General features: G+C 44.2%; 1 protein-coding gene across 13 annotated transcripts in view; it reads left to right on the plus strand.

Moving 5' to 3' along the window:
* Positions 1-20,693, plus strand: part of RBFOX1 (RNA binding fox-1 homolog 1) — a 1,671,014-nt gene that overhangs the window by 1,184,973 nt on the left and 465,348 nt on the right. The gene's annotated exons all lie outside the window — the stretch shown is intronic.

Below are 20,693 nucleotides of genomic sequence, written 5' to 3' on the forward strand. Positions count from 1 at the left end.
ACCGGAAAAACCATAGCCTTGACTAGACACTTAACCAGTTAGTTAAAGGCTAAGACTTTTTTGAATCAGGAATTGCCTGACCTTACACTCGGTGCTATTTCTGCACCACCACCCTGATGTGAAAGCTTTGTGTGCAAAGATATGGTTACCAGGATGTTGATTGTAGAGTCTTGATGATGGTGAATAATTGGTAATGATCTAAGTATCCACTGACAGGGGATCGGTATAATATATTTAGTTATACCATGTAAGGGCTTCCCAGGTGGCACTAGTGGTAAAGAATTCGCCTGCAATGCAGCAACAAAGGAGACATGAGTTTGACCCCTAGGTCTGGAAGATCCCTGGAAGAGGAAATGGCATCCTACTCCAATATTCTTGCCTGGAAAATTCCATGGACAGCGGAGCCCAGAGGGCTACAGTCCATGGGATCACAGTGGGTGGGACATGACTAAAGCAACTTAGCATGCACGCAGTGCAACACTGTTTAACATTTAAATCTTCACTGTAAACATAAGTGAAGCATGTATTGCCATGACAGACGTCCAGCTTATTATATTTAGTAGAAAAGAAACTGCAAAAAAAAGAAAAGAAACTGCAAAAGAATTTGCCCTTCGCTATCTTGCTACCTTGATGGCTCAGCCAGTAAAGAATCTGCCAGCAATGAAGGAGACAAAGGAGACATGGGTTCGATCCCTGGTTTGGGAAGATCCTCTGGAGGAGGGCATGACTACCCACTCCAGTATTCTTGCTGGAAAATTCCATGGACAGAGGAGCCTGGCAGGCTACAGTCCATAGGGTCACAGTGGGAGCGCATGGCACATCTACTGAGCTAATACATACATGCATTCATAGGTAAGGTCTAGACAAGTGCTGTCTGATGGAAATATAGTACAAGCCATATGTATAAATATTAAAGTGTTTAGGGGACTTCCCTGTGGTCCAGTGGTTAATGCTCCCCACTGCTTAGCAGAGGGGGCATGGGTTCAATCTCTGGTCAGAGAGCTAAGATCCAGCATGCTGCACTGTGGGACCAGAAATAAAAGACCAAACAAAATTAAGTTTTTCATAGTTGCATTAAACAAAGTAAAAGGAATCCAGTTGAGGTCATTTTACTGCATTTTATTTAAAATGACATATTCCACATAGTACCATTTCACTAAGTGGTCAGTATTTGCTGTTGATCAGTCGCTAAGTGGTGTCCGACTCCTTGCAACCCCATGGACTGCAGCATGGGGATTCCCTGTCCTGCACCATCTCCCAGAGTTTGCTCAAAATCATGTCCACTGAGTCAGTGAGGCCAAAATGTGGACCCCCGGTGAAGGGGATGGCAAGCCACTTCAGTATTCTTGCCTTGAGAACCCCACGAACAGTATGAAAAGATGGTCAGTGTACAAAATATTGATGAAATATTTTAATTTTTTTTTCTATTCAACCTTCAAAATCTAATGTGCATTACACACAGATAGTACATCTCGATGCAGACAAACTACATTTCGAATGTTCAGTAGCCACATGTGGTCTGCTGTTCCCCTGTTGGTCTAACAGAAATATCATAAGATCATAAAGTGTTTCCTCAGGATGAGGCTTCCCTGATAGCTTAGTTGGTAAAGAATCCGTGTGCAATGCAGGAGACCCTGGTTCGGTTCCTGGGTCGGGAAGGGAAAGGCTACCCACTCCAGCATTCTGGCCTGGAGAATTCCATGGACATGTGTAGTCCATGGGGTCTCAAAGAGTTGGACACAACTGAGTGACTTTTTCACTTTCTTTTCAGGATGAGAGGATTATATGCATTGGTGTCATTTTATTGTCTCCTTCTGTCCTTCCCACATTTCCCAAATTTCCGTGGTGGATACATACCGCTTTGGTAATTCGGAATTAAAATAAGCTATTAAAGACATCATTCATTTTTAATAGAGAGTGGTGAGCGTTTAAAATACACTTTTAAAAATAAATACACAAAATGTAAATCCGTGACCTCTTTTCAGGGGTGGAGAGGAGCTGGGGGCGGTCTGATCTCAGCTCTCTTCTGTGTTCCCCTGAATCCCTGCTCCCTCGCTCCATTTCCCAAATGGCTCGCCCAAGGAGCCTCAGAGAGGAGACATGCGAAGTCTCCCCTCCACAGTCAGGACACGCGTCTCTGAAGAAGCCACCTTGCATCCCAGAGCAATGAGGCTTTGCGTCAGATTCCGTTTGCAGCCTCTTCGATGGACCGAGGCGGCTGTCACGGGAGAAGACTCGGCCAGTCTCTCTCCATCTTTCATTATCAATGCTGTCCCCGCACCAATGGGGCTTCGCTGGTGACTCAGCTGGTAAAGAATCTGCCCGTGATGTGGGAGACCCGGGTTCCATCCCTGGGTCGGGAAGATCCCCTGGAGAAGGGCATGGCAACCCACTCCAGTATTCTTGTCTGGAGAATCCCCGTGGACAGAGGAGCCTGGCGGGCCACAGTCCATGGGGTCACAGAGTCGGACACGACTGAGCAATGAGCCCATGCACACACCTCACCAACAAGTCTTTCTAGACTATATTTGTTCCCCGTCACCCATCCCCCTCCTTCAGTTTAATGCCACGGGTGTGCTGGGTATCTGATTATGAACAGTGGCTCTTTGGAGAGTCTCAAATCACTGTCACATGTAAGATTTTTTTGCCCCTCCCACCAAGAGCCAGTCATCACCCCCTCGTGAAGCCAAATCACCCTGTGCCCCGTTGAGAGTGCAGGGCTGTCGTCTGATGGAAATGTCAGCGACAGGGGTTGCTTTGGAACTCTACCTAGCATGTTCTACCTAACATCTTGAGCCAACCATCACCCACCTCCTAAAACTTCTGACCCATGGCTGTCTTGCTCTTGTAGGTCCTTTCCTCTTCTATATTCCAACCACAGCAGGGCTGATTGATCTGCAAAAACCATGACCTCTAGAAGCCCAAGTCTCCCCTTCTCCCGGACCTCCGGGGGAAGGTCCTCTCCCCCTTTCTCTTGGCCCTTCCCACGCCAGGCTTGTCCTCTCACTCCTTCGGGTCCTGCCTCCTCTCTGCCATGACCTGACTCTCCTTGAGGACAGGGCATCACTCACAATTATTTTTCCAGCGGTGTCTGGAGCTTCGCATCACTCTGGCTTCGCAGGCTGTAGTCCCTCTGTAAACACTTGCGAAACTGAACAAAATTGCCTTCAGAAAACCCTTTCTGGTCCAACTGTTTCTCTATCAGAAAATCTCATTAAGATTTCACCGGGAGCATCTTCCCCTCTCGGGGATCATGCTGTGGTCCCCGACTGAGGAAGCCAGAGCAACCTTCGTCCGTCTGCATCTCTGGAACCCACACCTTTCCTGCATGGTTCCCACCACCCCCAGGTCACTGCCTGGGCTTAAAATTATGGTGCCACCTCATGAAACCTGCTACCCCTCGGCCACTCCCTTTTTTATTTCTTAAATCACCAGATTGAAAAGGCACTGATCAGAAAGTGAAATAGCAGCCACGGAGAGCTGGATTTGTTTAACTCTGTCAGCAAGCCATGCCTGCCCTGGTTTCCATCTGCTTCGTCAGTTCTATGTGCTTGATCACCTAGAAACCTCTGCCTCCCCGCCGCCCTACCAAGCCGTGGTCCACCTCCGTCCCCCGAGTACATCCCCCAAGAGGACGACTTCTGGGTCAAAGTGAGATTTCACTCCAGACTCTCATCTTGGCCCTGTCCTTGATTACTTAGGAACCACATTTATTTCTCTACCGTCTGGAAATTCCCAATCTGTATAGATGTCGCTTCTGTCTCAATTTCAGTGGAACTCTGCAGATCTGAAGGAAAGATTTGAGGGCCGTGAGGGCTCTCGCCACTGATAGCAAGCATTTAGCTAAGGAAATTAAATTTGAAGGCCCTGTATTCTGGCTGGATTCTGTTGCTCATTGGGCTGGGGATGATTTGGTTACAAGGAGATTCCATCACTGTGTCGTGACTCCCACTTTCAAGGATTCGTGGATCTGGGGGCAGGGAGAGAAAGCTGAGCTGTCCCTAATGAAGGAATTCTGTATCGGCAAAAACCTGACATTTGAAATGTTTAATGTAATCAGCAGAACTGGTAGCTTTAGGCGAAGATCACTGCACTGAAAAATAAAAATTCAGTTGGCCAGATTCTCTTCATGAAAATGTCTGTTTATAATTCACAGCTTTCATATAGGTGCCAGCCATAGTTTCTTAGCTATTTTCTGGTGGGAGGCTTTAGGAATGTGTGGTTAAAAATGGGAAACCAACAGAAGTGTCCATATACATACCTTAGAAATCTTAATTGCATTTTCAATCCAGGACATTTCTAATTAAGTATTCTAGTCACTTTAATTTACTGAGTCCCCATATTTTGAATATTAAAATAGCAAAAAATATTAGGGGAAAATGCTAATGACTATAAATTATTGACTGGACATTTGAGATTCATGTCCAAATATGCTCAACTCGGGGAGCTGGGAGATGCTATTTCACTTTGTCCAATATAGGTCTTTTTCAACCTTTCTCTCTGACTCTCTCTCTGTTTCTCTCTTTGACAAGGTGAGGGATTACTGTAGGTATATTATAAAATACTGTAGTACACACATGTAAAAATATGTCAGACCTGATGTAGCTGTAATTCACTCATAAGTATGAGATTTCTATCAGAGATCTGCATATCATATTAGCAGAACAGGATCTGCATGTGTGTGCGTGCTAAGTCACTTCAGTCATGGCCAACTCTTGGCAACCCCATGGACTGCCAGGCTCCTCTGTCCACCGGATTCTCCAGGCAAGAACACTGGAGTGGGTCGCTACGCCCTCCTCAAAGATCTACCCTGTACTATATTATTTTACTAACATGATGGCTGAATTTCAAATGAAATGCAGAGGTCATGATTGCTATTCTATTAGGGTCATTTAATCTCATTCCTCCCCCCATTACTGACCTCAGCTTTATTAGTGGCTGTGATGACTGTGTATTTTAAAGAATGGGTTCCTCCAACAGATGGCATTGCTGCCTTGGACTTGACGATAAGGGACTCTGATTTAACGTTCATCAGATTGTACTCTGGCTTCACCTCAGGTGAAGTTTTCAGGTGCTGGAAATACAGGACCTGTTTCCCTGGTGACATAGTACCTATCTTTCCAAGTGTGTGTATCCCTTCATAGCTTGCCTCTCTTCAAACCGGGGCTCACCTCCATCTTTGAGAAAGCCAGTAGCTAAAATGAAGCAATGCTGCTTTATGAAAAGTTCCCAAGAAGCAATTGAACCCTGTTGACCAGAGCAGAAGGTGAAGAGGAACTAAAGAGCCTCTTGATGAAAGTGAAAGAAGAGAGTGAAAAAGTTGGCTTAAAGCTCAACAGTCAGAAAACTAAGATAATGGCATCCGGTCCCATCACTTCATGGCAAATAGATGGGGAAACAGTGGAAACAGTGGCTGACTTTATTTTTCTGGGCTCCAAAATCACTGCAGATGGTGACTGCAGCTGTGTAATTAAAAGACACTTGCTCCTTGGAAGGAAAGTTATGACCAATGTAGATAGCATATTAAAAAGCAGAGACATTACTTTGTCAACAAAGGTCCGTCTAGTCAAGGCTATGGTTTTTCCAGTAGTCATGTATGGATGTGAGAGTTGGACGGTGAAGAAAGCTGAGCACTGAAGAATTGAACTTTTGAACTGTGATGTTGGAGAAGACTCTTGAGAGTCCCTTGGACTGCAAGGAGATCCAACCAGTCCATCCTAAAGGAGATCAGTCCTGGGTGCTCATTGGAAGGACTGATGTTGAAGCTGAAACTCCAATACTTTGGCCACCTGATGCGAAGAGCTGACTCATTGGAAAAGACTCTGATGCTGGGAGGGATTGGGGGCAGGAGGAGAAGGGGATGACAGAGGATGAGATGGTTGGATGGCATCACTGACTCAATGGACATGGGTTTGAGTGGACTCCAGGAGTTGGTGATGGACAGGGAGGCCTGGCGTGCTGTGGTTCATAGGGTCGCAAAGAGTTGGACACAATTGAGTGACTGAACTGAACTGACCAGAGCTATCAGTCTGTCACCTGGAGAGGAACTGTTGACACTGGGAGACCTCTGTCCCACCATCACGCTGGAATGATGAGTGGGGCAAGAAGCTTTCTGATGCCATACAGTTCCAACAAAAGCTGGAAATCTTTTGCTGAAAGGAAACAATTGCAGAGAGAGGCTCTGGCAGGCTGTGCCCTGTCACTCAGTCATCTCCGACTGCGAGTCTATGGACTGGAGCCCGCCAGGCTCCTCCAGGCAAGAATACTGGAGTGGGTTGCCATGCCCTCTTCCAGGGGATCTTCCTGACCCAGGGATCAAACCCATGTCTTTTATAGTTCCTGCATTGGCAGGTGGGTTCTTTACCACTAGCACCATTTTGCTGAAAGGAAACCAACTGCAAAGACAGGCTTAAGTCCAACCAAAACACCGCCACCACCCAGACACAAACGTCGAAAAGATCTGAAACAGAAGGGAATGAGTTTCAATTGTTCATAACACAGTCCTAGCGTTGTGTTTCCTTTTGTTTATTTTTGAAAAGAGTCAGACCCACCCCTACCTGCAAAGCACATGCCTTTGTACAAAATCCTGCAGCCATTTGCATTGAGTTTGGTGATGCAAACATTCCTTTGAACCATCATTTACTGAGAGGAACAAGAAATGTCAGTGTAAATCCACAGTGTGGGGAAACTAAACTAAAAAGCAATTTGTAATTTTTTAAATTGTCTTTTGTTAGAGTACAGTTGATTCACAATGTTATGATTTTGCTATCAGAAAAGTGAATCAGTTATATGTGTACATGTGTCCGCTCTTTTTTTAGATTCTTTTCCCATATAGGCCATTAAAGAATGTTGAGCAAAGTTCCCTGTGCTCTACAGTACATTCTTACCAGTGACCTGTTTTATATCTGGCCGTGTGTATATGTCAATCCCAATCTCCCAATTTAAATTTCAGCCCTTTCACTCTGTGTTTTCCCCCTAATCAACAAGCCTATAGTTTCTGAAACTGTATCACTTACTTGAGAGATGACCATTTTCTGATGTTTATGAATCACTCCCATAGCCAAGGGGCTAGCATGTAGTAACAGTGCCACATGTTTTATCAAGAGCTGGTGAGTTAATGGGGAGGAAGGAAAGTTCTTCTAAAGTACAGCCTCTTCCCAGGAAGGATAATTGTATGTCTGTGTAACAAGAATCTCATATACGAGTGTATTAAGTGCCTAATACATACAAGACGCTTGGCAAGCAATTCTAGGAGAAGTGACTGACTGTCAGTATACACTGGTATTATCCATTCCTCTCTGGTTTAGTAATTTCCAACTCTCAACTACTTGTTCGCAATTTGTTGTTGTTTGTTGTTCAGTAGCTAAGTAGTGTCCAACTCTTTGCCACCCCATGGACTGCAGCACACCAGGCTTCCCTGTCCTTTACTATCTTCCAGAGTTTGCTTAAACTCATGTCCACTGAGTCGGTGATGCCATCCAACCATCTCATCCTCTGTCGTCCCCTTCTCCTCCCGCCTTCAGTCTTTCCCAGCATCAGGGTCTTTTCCAATGAGTTGGCTTTTTGCATCAGGTGCCCAAAGTACTGGAGCTTCAGCTTCAGCATCAGTCCTTCCAATGAACGTTCAGGGTTGATTTCCTCTAGGATGGACTGGTTGGATCTCCTTGCAGTCCCAGGTGTTGTAGCCACGCGTTCCGGGAAACAAACTCTCTCAGAAAGACAATGCAGATAGTGGAGTGCAGTTTATTACACCGGGAGCCAAAGGCAGAGTCTCCTCTTAGCCAAGGACCCCGGCTAGTTTTTGTGAAAACCTTGTATACCCTAAGTGTCCATGCCCAAACCCACCTCCCCAAATTCCCTGAGACTAGTCTGAACAAAGGAAAAGAAAGATACAATCAAAGTTAACCCGTGATTCATATGCCTTAAGCCTAGGCAGTTAGCAGTGGACTATTATCAATAAGGCCTGTGGTCATACCCCAATAAGCATAATAGAATGTATGATTCTATTCGATTACACAGATAATTAGGGTATTCTTTTAGGTGGAGGAGAGTCTAGGTATGAGCCCTGGGGCTCTTCCTTCCGGGGGCCTGGTTTGCCAGTTGGTATGTCGTTTCCATAGATACTGGGCATATAGCTCAAAGTCCACAGTCCGGCCTAAGACGGAGTCCTGCTTTCAAGAGGGATCCTGTTCTGTCTGTTTCCTCCTCCAAAGGGACTCGCAAGAGTCTTGTCCAGCACCACAAATCAAAAGCATCTATTCTTCATAACTCAGCCTTCTTTATGGTCCAGTCATCCATAAATGACTGCTGGAAAAACCATATTCTTGACTATATAGACCTTTGTTGGCTAAGTGATGTCTCTGCCTTTTAATGCGCTCTCTTGGTTTGTCACGTTTTTCTGCAAAGTGTGGCTTATCTTTTATCATAGTTTATGAGATCCACAAAGATAAAAACTATTCTCTGTTTTGTTCTGCAAGTATCTAACCAAACACCTTGGACATAGGTCCTCAAAGCATTGTGCTTTGAGAGAGAAGGAATAATATTTTTATCCCCCAATCAAATCAAACTGCTTTCGAGATCACCATGGAATGAATGACAGTTGTAATGAACACTGTTGCATTTAGGAGAAATAGGACTACATTGCCTTTTTAAAATTTTTAATTTCATTTTTTTAAACTTCTTTATACTGGAGTACAGCCAATTAACAACATTGTGACCGTTTCAGGTGGCCAGCAAAGGGACTCAGCCATACATACATATCCATTCTCCCCCAACCCCACCTCCCATCCTAGCTGCGTCTTATTATTGAGCAGAGTTCCCTGTGCCACTCAGTAGGACCTTGGATCGTATGACATCCCTTACATGTGAAATCTAAAAAGAAATGATACTAATGAACTTATTTACAAAACAGAAACAGATTTCCTGACTCAGAGAACGAACTTAGGGTTGCCGAGGTGGGGAGGGAGAGGCTGAGGGGAAGGGAAAATTTGGAGTTGGGGACCCACATGTGCATCGTGCCATCTTTAAAACAGAGATGCATTGCCTTTTAGCTGCCAATTCAGACTTCTCAGTAATCCAGATAGGTTTCACTCTGGATCTTAATTAACAGGTGAAATAATGCAATGTGTATCTTATTAAAATTCCATGAATAATTTCTCTAAAACATGACAGCAACCATAGCAAAAGGAACAAACAAAATCCACCATTCTCCAGATCATCCATGAAGCTCCTAAAGAGTTCTGACTTTAGGGATAAGATCATCTTTGATTTTTTTTTTTTTTCATGCCTGTTGAGATGCCCCTCCCCGTTTAACTGTTACACCTCCCCTTGGATCTCCCAGGCTGCATCTTCAGGGAATAACTCATTGCATCTCCATTATGCATCATCCAGAGGGTCTATGTGGGTAAAACAATTGAGTCTAGCTAAAGGGCTCAATTGGTGTTATATCCCATTACTCCATTGATTTATTTTTTTTTTAAGTTTCTCTAATGTTATAGTGAGAATATTTTCTACTCAATCCTGAAGGATTCTAAAGCTTTTTATTGACCTCAGGGTATATCACATGCATGGGCTACCTCCCTGGGCTGGCAAAAAAGCAGGGTCCTCAGAGAGACCAAATGGGAAAATTGCTTTTCTATCGACCCCAGCCTGAGAGTTATGGAACCCCTATCTAATTAAGGCCCAGAGGGAATTCTGATGTAGTCACTGGGGTTGGTCCCATGATTAGGATAAGTGCTGGGCTCTGATTAAGTGTCTCACTGTCCCTCCAAGGGTCAGGAAAGTTCACCACGAGGATCTGAGTCTCTTTGGGGGACAGAGAAAGTTTTCCCCAAGACCAGCAGGGCTTGTACTACTCAACCTAAGGAATGGAGGAAAACAGAAATTGAAAGAGACGATGGCATCATGTCACCACTTCTCCTCAAGATAAATTTTCCAACAGTCAGTTTGCCAGGATTCTCAGTCTAGCCCTAGCTTGTTTCAGCTGTGTGAATTTGGGTGAGTCCCTCAGCATCTCTGAGCCTCACCTTCTATTGTCAAAGAGTGCTGAGGATTAAAAGAAGCAGTATGTGATGTATAAAGTAGAACTGACACAGGGTGGGCCCTCAAGAGATCTTGGCTTTTGGTTTCACCATCATCACCACCACCAACACAATGATGCCCAGACTTTAGGGCAGCAAACTCTATCATCGGTAGCCTATTTTCCAGCCCAGTCTGTGTTTGGTACCTAGTAGCTAAAAATTAGATGCTGTGGGAAAGTGAATGGATGGGTCCCTTGTTATCTCCCTGCCAACAGGAAAGCTTGATCTGTGAAGGCAGTAACTCTCAGCTCAGAGCCGTGGCCCTTCCTGAAGCAGATGAAGTTTAAAGGCCCTTCTCTGCAGAGAGTAGTATTGCACGATGCTTAGGAACTCACGCTCAGGACTTACTGTCCCCTCTGATATTCCCTAGTTGTCTAACAGAATGCCAATCTGGGCATCATTTTCCTTACTGATAACAGTAGGCATCATTTCATTGTCCACAACCCACACTTGGTGTTAAGAACAATTCAGAGTCTGTAACTACTATTGATGCCTGGCCCCAGAACAGCCCAGTTTAAACCAGAGTTTCTAGGGGGTGGTATAAAGCATTCCTTGGATGATCAGTGTCCAGGCTCCAAGACTGCCAAGGATGGCTGAGCTAGAAGCAGTGGCCGAGAGGAGAAGGAATGAAGAAACTGAAAGGAGGAAATTCACACTGAGGGAATCTGAGGGTCTGGTTAAATCCTTATTATGATCAAAAGCTCACATCCACCCAGCCAGGCACAGGCCCAGATGATTGTTATCTCTCCTTTTATATTCACAGCGACCCTAAGCAAATTTGTTGTCCCCTTTCCAGCAAAAGAAAGGAAGCTTAGAAACTAAAGAGTCAGGCTGCTGAACTCCAGACCCCAAACACTGATCCACTCGGCTGTGTTCCTTCAAGAAGACAAGGTAAATGTGAAGCAGGGTGGTAGTGGACCAGGCAGGAGAAAAAAACGAGATCGATAAACCCAAAGCGAGCCAGTGGGCATTAAAGTACAAACAAATGACACAGCAAATGAGAAGCAGATTTCATGTTTCTTCAGGGCATTGCAATAAACTCACAGTAGCTACCTAAGACAAAACCCATGACTCCCAGCTGACGAGGGGAGACTCAAGGCTCAGAGGATTCAGGCATCTTGCCCAAAGGCACACAGCTATTGTGTCTGAGCTGATTTTTTTTTTTTTTTTTGTCAAGTCCCAAGAGGAAACATCACAGGTGTTCCCAAGCTTGCATTCCCTGCCAGGATGATTCAGATTTGCGATTGCAACATAAAAGAAAGCAGCATGGAGAATATGTGAGCAAATGTATATGGTTGAATCCCCAGAAAAATTGATTTATGGACACTGAAATTGGAAGTTCATATGATTTTCATGACATAAGGCTTTTTATTTCTTTTGATTTTTCTTAACTAATTAAGAGGTTTCTATTTGGATTCAATGAGTCTGCTATTTGACATTATGTTGTTGTTTTTTTTTTATTTATTTCTGACTGTAACAATGTACAGGTATCATGACATATTTTGACTAATTATATTTCTGCCCAAGTACATATAGAAATTTATATTTGCATTTTACAATTATGTATATGTGTTTCTTATCTTAGAATTTTGTGTTTAATTTTGTAAATATTATCATTAATAACTTTTTAAATTTAAAACTCCTTTATGAGCTCTCTATTTTAGTCTCTTGGGTTTTTTAAACAAATATTTTTGTTTTGTGAAGATCTTTCTTTTAACCTCTTACTATATACTTAACACTTGCACCTGCTAAAGAATTATTAAAAGTCTTGTTAAGGAAGGAAAGGGATTAAAGATAATTGATGGAGCATGGACATTCAGGAGACAGAGCCGAGGTAAAATTTCAAAAGAGTTAATAGTCACAAAAAGCATAAAAATTTTGATTTCCTCATCTACTTCTCTGTTCCCTACTAAAATTTTACTCCTTCCTCAATCTTCAGAGGAACTAATAAAATTATCAAAGATTTTTTAAAAAAATGTGAAGACATCTTAGCTCTTTGGCTGCACAAAAGCAGTCATCAGGGCAGATATGGCTCCTGGGCCATAATTCGCCTGTGTTTGTATGCTTAGTCACTCAGTCGTGTCCGACTCTCTGAGACCCTGTGAACTGTAGCCCACCAGGGTCCTCTGTGAGTGGGATTCTCCAGGCAAGAGTACTGGAGTGGGTTGCCATGCCCTCCTCCAGGGGATTTTCCCAACCCAGGGATTGAACCCAGGTCTCCCACATTGCAGGTAGATTCTTTACCGTCTGAGCCACCAGGGAAGCCCATGTATATATATAACTGAAAGTAACACAATATTGTTAATCAACTATAGTTGAATATAAACTAAAAATTGGAGGGACTTCTCTGACAGTCCAGTGGTTGAGACTATACTCCCACCGCAGGGGGTGCATGATCAATCCTTGGTCAAGGAACTGAAATCTCACATACTGTGTGGTGCAGCCAAAAATAAATAAAATATATGTTTTTTTTTTTTTTAAGTTAATATATGTCCATTTGAAACTTACGTCCCTGGCTCAGGTTTGCATAGTAAGATCCATCAGGCCAAGAAGAGGTCGAAATTTTCTTTCTTCCCCAAATCAACCCCAACAAATAATTCTTTGTTGTTCAGTAGCTGTCATGTCAGACTCTGAGACCCCGTGGACTGCAGCACGCCAGGCTTCCCTATCCTTCGCTATCTCCCAAAGTTTGCTCAAACTCATGTCCTTTGAGTCGGTGATGCCATCCAACCATCTCCTCCTCTGCCAACCCCTTCTCCTCTTGCCGTCAGTCTTTTCCAGCATCAGGGTCTTCTACCGTGAGTTGGCTCTCAGCATCAGGTGGCCAAAGGATTGGAGCGCTGGAGTAATTTGCATTTTCCCAATATGCTCTTGGTGCTGTGTGGGGAGGGCACGTTGTGAAAATGCAAATGACTACAGCTAGGGGTCGCTGTCCTCCTGAGTGCTCTCTCTGGTGGCTTTGGAGCACCAAAGGCGTGGGAGATACCTGCAGCCCGGGAGGACCCAGTGGGTCTTCCTCAAACCAAATGGCCCCATTCTCAGGAGTGCCTCCATCTCTTTCCAAAGACCCTGTGAAGCAGCACATTCTAACATGGCGTTTGAATTGCCAAAGACCTTGTGTTTTGCAGCTAACAAAGGCTAGATTGCACTCCTGATGGTTTGGAGGTATCTCGTGCCTATAGTAAGTCATGTTACTTAGGCTTGTGTAACTGTAGCTCAACCCTGTCCACCTTTTATTTGGGAATGAATACCCCAGCCTCAAATCTCACATTTTTCTCACCCAAAGCTAATAGACTATATAGCATTTTGGTTCTTTTTTCCATATTTTCTTCTTTTACTTCTCAGAGCTTCCCACTCCACACATGCACACCCTTTAAACCCATTTTTAATAATGTTCAGCTTAGAAAAACAACATATGTTCATCTGAAGAACGTTTAAAAACACAGGCAAAAGCAAAAAATCACTTCTTAGCTGCCCGTTGCCCAGAAGTAATCCCTCTTAATTTTTTTTTTTTTTATGATTTTAGCTTATTAGAGCAACTTTAAGATGACAGCTAAACTGAGAGAAAGGTACAGAGATTCCCCATTTAGCTCATGCCCCCCCCCCAATATGCACAGCCTCCATGACTACTGGTACCCCCACCACTTTGGTATATTTGTTAGAATTGATGAACCCACACTGACACATCGTCACCACCCAAAGTCCAGTCCTCATTATGGCTCACTCTTCATCTTGTGGATTCTCTGAGTTTGTTGGACAAATCTATAATGACATGTCTGCACCATTAGAGTATCACCAGAGTATTGTCATTGCCCTAAAAACCTCCTGTCTGCTACCTGTGGGGATTCGCAGGTGGCTCAGTGGTAAAGAATCCGCCTGCCAATGCGAGAGACGCGAGTTCCATCCCTGATCCAGGAAGATCTCCTGGAGAAGGAAATGGCAACCCACCCCAGTATTCTTGCCTGGAGAATCTCAAGGACAGAGGAGCCTGGCGGGCTACATACAGCCCACGGGGTGGCAAAGGAGGCGAACAGGACTCAGTGACTAAACAAAAACAACCCTGCCTATTCTTCCCTTCCCCCCACCCCTGCCAAGTATTCATCTTTTTGGTGTGTCCATAGTTTTGCCTTGTCCAGAATGTCATATAGTTAGAATCACCCTCTTAACATTTTAATGTTTCTCTGTTGGTTTGTCTTCTGTGTGTGTGTGTATCTTTGCAATATTAGACTCTATTTTCAAAACTTATCCTACATTTCTACCTTGGCTTTAAAACACTTTACTATGTCATTAATCATGTTTCAAAATTATATTTAATGATTCCATAACTTTCTACAGTACCAGTATTTGTCACCGCCGTTGACATTTAAGAATGTGTTCTCTGGTCTAGCTCTCTCTTACTATTATTATGAATAATGCTGCAGAGAACATTCTTTTATGCAAGCCTTTGTTTATATTCCTGATTCTTTTCTTGGACTAAATTCTAAAAAGTGTTATTCGGGGTCGGTGACATGAGCATCCTTTTACCTTATGAATAGATTTCATGCAATTGCTGGTTAAACCACTTGCACCGTGTATATCCCGTCATGTTAGTCTATAAAGATGCCATTTCATATCATCGTCGCCCATATTATTTGATACAGATACTCATAGATATTATGGGTTCAGTTCCAGGCTACCGCAATAAAGCAAACCTCACAATAAAGCAAGTCACACAACATTTTTGGTTCCCGGTGCATACATTTATACTGTGTTTATACTATTCTGCAGTCTGTTAAATGTACAATAGCACCATATATAAAAACAATGCACATACCTTAATTACAAAGTTGTTGCTTAGTCACTCAGTCATGTCAGACTCCTTTGCAACCCCATGAACTGTAGCCCACCAGGCTCCTCTGTCTATGAGATTTCCCGGGAAAGAATACTGGAATGGGTTGCCATTTCCTTCTCCAGGATATCTTCCTGACTCAGGGATCGAATCCGAGTCTCCTGCATTGGCAGGCAGGTTCTTTACCACTAGGGCCACAAATGCATGTATGTTAATTAGAAAGTAATTCATTGCTAAAAGCTGCTAACCAGAGCCTGAATGTCCAGCGAGTCATAATCTTCTTTGCAACGGTCACATCAAAAATCACTGATCACCATCACCATCAAATATAATATCAATGAAAAATATATCGTGAGAATTACCAAAATGGGACAGGGAGACAGGAACTGAGCAAATGCTAAGCAATTCCCATAGACTTGCTTAACACTGGTTGGCCATAGACCTTTACTTTGAAAAAATGTGATACTCAGGAAGTGCAATAAAATGAGATCTGCCTGTATTCTTTTATTTGTTATTGCTTAGTCACTCATCCGTATCTGACTCTTTGCAACTTCATGCACTGTAGCCCACCAGGTTCCTCTGTCCATAGGATTTCTCAGACAAGAATACAGGAGTGGATTGCCATTTTCTTCTCCAGGGGATCTTCCCGAACCAAGGATTGAATCCACATCTCCTGCAAGTCTCCTTCATTGCAAGTGAGCCATCCGGTGAAAATTCTTACCTTCTTCCTTAACCCCTGCCACCCCCCAGCTTTTAAATTTGTCTGTTTGTTGTTCAGTCACTGAGTCATGTCTGTCTCTTTGAAACCTCATGGACTACAGCACACCAGGCTTCCCTGTCCTTCACTATCTCCCAGAGTTTGTTCAAACTCGTGTCCATTGAGTCATTGATGCCATCCAACCATCTCATTCTCTGCTGGCCACTTCTCCCCCTGCCTTCAATCTTTCCCAGCAACAGGATCTTTTCCAATAAGATGGCTTTTCGCATCAGGTGGCCAACATATTGGAGCTTCCGCTTTAGCATCAGTCCTTCCAATGAATATTCAGGGTTGATTTCCTTTGGGATTGACTGGTTTGATCTCCTTGCAAACTATATGTGAAGCCCTTACCACGCAGAGCAGCCATCCTAGGAGGTAGGTACTATTAACCTCACTTTACAAGTTGAGAATGAAGGCTACCTGGTAATTGTTTGGAGGTGTTACTGGAATCCAGCCCAGGAAACGTGTCCCCTGAACTCCAGCTCTTCTCTGCCTCCAGGGAGAGACAGGCCCTCTCCACTGGATGTGACTCAGGAAAGCCATCTGATGAAAAAAATTCACATGAATGTGTGATTGACCAATGGGAACATCTATCTGGCTTTAGAGTAAAAAATAAACAAATAAGTAGAAGCTCCCCTAGTTTTTCTAAATAAAGGAAAAGCCCTTAAGCAAGGAATTTTCAGAAATATACTAGAAATTAGAACATCTGGGAATGATAAGGGAGATAGACAAGGTCAAAGTCTCATCTACCTTCAGTTCAGTGGTTGCTCAGTGCTAGCCCATCTTGAAGCAACCCAAAGCCCACCTTTATTTTATTTCATATAAATAGTGCTTAGAATGGGCTTTCCAGGTGGGTCAGTGGTAGAGAATCCACCTTCCAATGCAGGAGACTCGGGTTCCATCCCTGGGTTGGGAAGATCCCCTGGAGAAGGAAATGGCAACCCACTGCAGTATTTTTGGCTGGAAAATTCCATGGACAGAGGAGCCTGACGATGTATAGTCCATGGGGTCGCAAAGGATCAGACACAACTGAGCAAGGGAGCACACGCACATTGCTTGAAATGCTGAATTTGTTGCCATCACACAAATACCCGGGTTCCACCATCTCTTTATCAACAGAAGCCCTGGAAGCATTCACTGCTGTCTGTTTCAATAATTTTCAGAGCCTGGTGGATCCCAAAGGATGCTTGAGTTTGCATCTACTGTTAACTTGCTGGACTTCTTCCTCCCTACTTGTCAACCACTTCACTTTCTCCTCCTCCTGGACCAATTCTCTAAAACCTTCCTTTCAATACCATCATTAATTTTTTTTTTTAAGCTAAAATTAACTCCACATCTGGGAAGCCCCTCCGTATCCTGTTAGGTAGCCGAAGCTTGAGGCTCATGGTGGGGCTATGCCCTAGGCCATTCGGAAGACATAGATGTTTGTGAGTCAGGGCCTGTGTCTTTATTAGCCCTGCTGAAGCAGCAAGGTAATTTAAGCTTGCCTTACTTCACTGCATTGCATCATAGTTCCAAAGAAGACCTGAAATAGAGAGCATCACATTGTGCACATTTTTGAAGGATCATGAGTGGAGGCTAAATATAAGATTCAAGCCCATATTCCAAGCGTGCTTTTCACCTAAATGGGGAGGGAGGCCCTTGAACATTCTGCCCCACGATCCCTGTTCTTATCTGCATGTGCTTCGTCATGTCTGATCTCCATCCTTTGTGGAAACGTTCGCAAGCATCTTCTTAGCTTCAAAGAGACAGGCTTGACTAGGAAACACTGGAACTTTGCGTTTGAGAGGATAAGTCAACTTGAACACCCCCCAGGCTGAGTGCCTTTTCTTCCCCATTTAAAATGTACCCTTTAGTGTTCAGGAATGCTGGACCTAAAAAGTGTCATCGAGGGTGAAGTAAGTCAAAAAGGAAAGGCTGAATATCCTATATTGGGCGTGGCAACTCACTGCAGTATTCTTGCCTGGAGAATCCCCATGACAAAGGAGTCTGGTGGGCTACAGTCCATGGAGTTGCAAAGAGTCAGACACAACGGAGTAACTAAGTACGCACACACATATTAATGCGTATATGTGGACTCTAGAAAAACGGTACACACGATCTTCTTTGCAAAGCAGAAATAGAGGCACAGGCGGAAAGAACACGTATATGGACATCAAAGGGGGAAGGAGGGTGGGATGAATTGGGAGATTGGGACTGAGACATATATACTATTGATACTATCTATGAAATAGACAATTAATGAGAAACTTTTTGAGGTCCTTTTTTTTTTCTTTTCCATCTTTGAGGTCTTCATCTCCTGGGAGCACTGTGAAATGATTGCTCTACTACGGCATGATCCCTTTCTAGAGGTGTAGGTAGACCTCAGCATACTCAAGTATGGGTTTCCCTGGTGGCTCAGTGGTGAAGATTCCACCTGCCCGATGCAGGAGACGCGGGTTCAATCCCGGGGTTGGAAAGATACCTTGAAGGAGGAAATGGCTACCCACTCCAGTCTTCTTGCCTGGGAAATTCCAGGGACAGAGGAGCCTGACTGTCTGTAGTCCTTGGGGTTGCAAGGGGCTGGAGACGGCTGAGCATGTCCACCAGGCAAGGCCATGAGAACCTACTGTATAGCTCAGGGAACTCGACTTAATTATATCTGGGGTGATCTGAATGGGCAGGAAATTCAAAAGGGAGGCGATGTGTGTATATGTATGACTGATTGATTTTGCTGTGCAGAAGCTAATGCAACATTATAAAGCAACTGTGTTCTAATACAAATTAATTTAAAAATTAAAAATAAATAGAAATTACCCTAAAGCAGGCTACCAGCACTTCAGTCACCCTCATCCCACCACTACAACACTGGCCATCTTCTTAATATTGCTTGCTTTATTATTTACTAAGTGTCTGATTAATTTGCTTTTATCTGAATGTATTTATGGCACCACAGTAAATAGAAACCCGGGGTTATAAACGGAAGCGTTAACTATGCAAGTAACTTAAGATTCAAAATAAATCTGTGACTACCAACTAAGACCATCTGACGTATCACCCAGGGTTCCCATGCCAGATGCTGGGAAACACCGATTTAAGAGAAAGTATTTCACAGGGGTGGGGGTTAAGCAATCATGCTTTTAGAGAAAGAAGAGTTAAGTTCCCATAACTAACCATCTCCTAGGATCTTCTTCTGAATAAGAAAGTGGTTTCATTCAGGAACAATCGCAGGGCCATTCCTGGGACCCCCCGCCACCCCTGGGCCCCCCGGGTGCCCCCACCTTCCACTCTCCTCTCTTCTAACACTCCTGCTGCTTCATCTTGCTGGGAATTCTCATGCTCTTCTTGCCAGTGGAGAAACTCCTGGGCAGAAAGGGGGATGGGGGCTTGTGGTCACAGCCTCTGTCCCCTGCTGTTCATTTTCCTAGCATCACACTTGTTCCCTCTCTCAATGCTTCTGCCCAACTTCATTATCTGCCGTACACAAATGTATTATGAACCAGGCAATGAAATGGATGTGGCTTTTGCTAAGGTGTTTCAGGAAGCGTGTGGGGAGCTTACAAACGCCAAACATGGGGGATGCATGGGCTGTGGTCTAGCTCTTGTTTTTCTTTTCTTTCTTCCTTCCCTCCCTCTTTCCTTCCCCCTTCTTCCCTCCTTCCCTCCATTCCGTCCTTCCTTCCTTCCCCTCCCCATTTACCCTCATCAGTGACCCCAGACTGTGATGCTGATGGAGACCCCACTCTTTGTTGCATCTTTGGGTTATTGTTCAGGTGCCCGGTCATGTCCGACTCTGTGACCCCATGGACTGCAGCACTCCAGGCCTCTCTGTCCCTCACCATCTCTCGAAGTTTGCCCAAGCTCATGTCCATTGCATTGATGATGCCATCCAGCCATCTCATCCTCTGATGCCCTCTTCTCCTTCTGTCTTCAGTCTTTCCCAGCATCAGGGACTTTTCCAATGAGTCAGCTGTTCACATCAGATGACCGAAATAGTGGAGTTTCAGCTTCAGCATCAGTCTTTCCAATGAGTATTCAGGGTTGATTTCCCTGAAGATTGACTCGTTTGATCACCTTGCTGTCCAAGGGACTCTCAGGAGTCTTCTCCAGCACCACAGTTCGAAGGCATCAATTCTTTGGTGCTCAGCCTTCTTTATGGTCCAGCTCTCACAACCGTACATAACCATTGGGAAGACCATAGCCCTGACTATACGGACCTTTGTCAGCAGAATCACGTCTCTGCTTTTCAACACACTGTCTGGGTTTGTCATAGCTTTCATGCCAAAAAGCAAGTGTCTTCTGATTTCATGGCTGCGGTCACCATCCACAGTGATTTTAGAGCCCACGAAGAGGAAATCTGTCACTACTTCCGTCTTTGTGTAACTAGTTCCAAATACCCCGCCCAGCCCTCAGGTTAGACTGATAATCTGAATGATGGCTTTGGTGAGGTCTCCTCTCTAAGCATTCCACTTGCAGACATTCTGAACAAGAATGGGTCCATCTGAGGTGTCCTCGGGTGCCTCAACAGTCTCGGAGATTTGGCCTTGACGGAAGGACAAACCCCAGCTCCCCCTTGGGGAAGCCTGGTGACCTAGAGCCAGGTGCCTCACCTCTTTCTTCCTTGGTTTCCTCAGCTGAGATACTGAAAGGGAGGCACTTATCCTTCCAGGATTTTCATGAGGAAGAGTGAGACAGTGTAAGAGAAATTGCTTTGCGACTTGTGAGGCTTGGTTCTGATGCACGGTGAGCATTCTCTCTCAATACAGGATATTGGTTGTCTTGTCAAAACTCCCCCATCACTGGGGGCACAGATGCCTCAGAAGGCTTTTGCCACATCCATTTCATTGTCTTGTTCGTAAAACTGTTTATATTTCCCAGCGTCACATTTGCTTTCTCTCTCTCTTTCTTTGCGACTGCCTAATTTCATTATCTGCCGTACATAACTGTATTATGTAATTCCCTCAGTATGTCATCGATTGTTTCTGTTTTTCTGTAGTATTACTTAAGTCCATCATACTTTTGATTAAATCTCCAAGGAATGTTTCTGAGC

The sequence above is a fragment of the Cervus elaphus genome, chromosome 10 (assembly GCF_910594005.1).
Source record: "Cervus elaphus chromosome 10, mCerEla1.1, whole genome shotgun sequence".
Classification (NCBI taxonomy): Eukaryota; Metazoa; Chordata; class Mammalia; order Artiodactyla; family Cervidae; genus Cervus; species Cervus elaphus.